This window comes from Sinocyclocheilus rhinocerous, unplaced genomic scaffold, assembly GCF_001515625.1.
Source record: "Sinocyclocheilus rhinocerous isolate Xijiao unplaced genomic scaffold, SAMN03320098_v1.1 scaffold1, whole genome shotgun sequence".
Lineage (NCBI taxonomy): Eukaryota > Metazoa > Chordata > Actinopteri > Cypriniformes > Cyprinidae > Sinocyclocheilus > Sinocyclocheilus rhinocerous.
In genome coordinates, this window is record NW_015638974.1 from 1,038,912 (window position 1) to 1,040,447 (window position 1,536).

Here is a 1,536-nt window from a genome sequence, read left to right on the forward strand (position 1 = left end):
GCTTGAATGTTTAAATTGGCAAGACTTAGAAACACGTGCAAATGATCATACGATCCGTTTCACCCCTACAAGTGAGTGAACAGCGCAAATCAAGGAAGGGATTTTATTTCACTATTCAAAATAGCCAGTCTGGCAGGGCGGTGATGCATTTTGGAAGTAAAACACAATAGCCCTGGGACGTCGGGCTAGCGATTTTGCAAGCCCTGCGTTAAGTTTCGTTCAACCCTAAAATACAACACAGTACAATGCGTTATTTAAAATCTGGGGAAAATTCCTGTGAATTAAAAAATTAATACAGAAAATTCCTTCAATTAGCACAGTGGACCCTGTTTCATGTACTTTTTTTAGAGTCTACATACACAAAATGTTACAGGCAGACGGCCTGAGAAGTGTTCTAATTGGATTAGGAATGTAAAGGCTGGGACAAAGTTATTGCATCACACACTGAGCCGATCACTGAGCCATTTACACACATGTAAACATACAACACTATGGACAGACCAGTACACACATACACCCCACACTTACCTTAGAGTCAGATGATACTGTGTTTCAACATTAAAAAGAAGAACTTTTCTGTGGACTGCATCACCAGTTCTTCACTGCATTCATTTGATCATTTGAGTCTACTCATCAATCTAAAGGACTTTCAGATTCCTCACTCTGTTAGTTTAACAGCTAACATTAAATAAACTCCTTTATTTCATTTGCTAGCTCAGAAAAACTATATGCAGTGTGAGGAATTTTGAAGTTTTTGTCCAATCCATTTGCACTGCATCTATGTGGATGTTTTGGACCTGGACTTTTGCAGGTTAATATGAGCAGAGAGAAAGATTCAGAAGTCTTGTTTCACCTATAATGAATTCCAGAATGTGTAGGCGCTTTATTTTCTTCTTGATCCAATGGTCCTCTGCATCAGGACATGCTGCCATGATGGAACTCCAAAGGGTCCTCGGCTCTGTCAAAGTGACACATATAATGTTATCTGATGTTTTTTAAACATTCATTCCTTATCTCGCTATGAGAAGTGAATCTCGCGTGACTGACGATAGAAGTTGAGTCGCAGTAGTACAGCCGTTACATCATTCTCATTGCCTTCTCAACATGAATATAAATTAACAATTTATAGATGAGGTGTCATGGTAACACTGCTACACATAATTTTGTCTGTGCAGTGAGCAGAGACAATTTTGTGTACAGCGAGGAGTGTTTTTTTCTTCTGTGGTTTGGATTGCTCAAAGCAGGGTTTCTCTCATTGGTGAATGAGTGGGAAAATGAAAACCTGGAGTGGAGCTGGAGCGGAGTGATTACAAAAATGCCTTGAGTTGGGAGGGAAAATTGGTGTTTCTGTGGTGAGTTACACCCAAGCGACAACCTTCCAGTCTGTCTCTTGAAACCAACACGGAAGTGACTTAAACTGCAATTCATCGACTGGCTGCTAGAGACCGACTCCAAAAGGAAGTCATTCCCGTAGACTAGAGACCTGCGCGGGACGGATTTTTCAGTCCCGCTCCCGCCCGTTCCCGCAAGATTCTG

General features: G+C 41.1%; 1 protein-coding gene across 2 annotated transcripts in view; it reads right to left on the minus strand.

Moving 5' to 3' along the window:
• The window catches only part of LOC107750435 (FERM and PDZ domain-containing protein 1-like), a 30,422-nt gene that overhangs the window by 20,184 nt on the left and 8,702 nt on the right, over positions 1-1,536 (minus strand). The window lies entirely within an intron of this gene.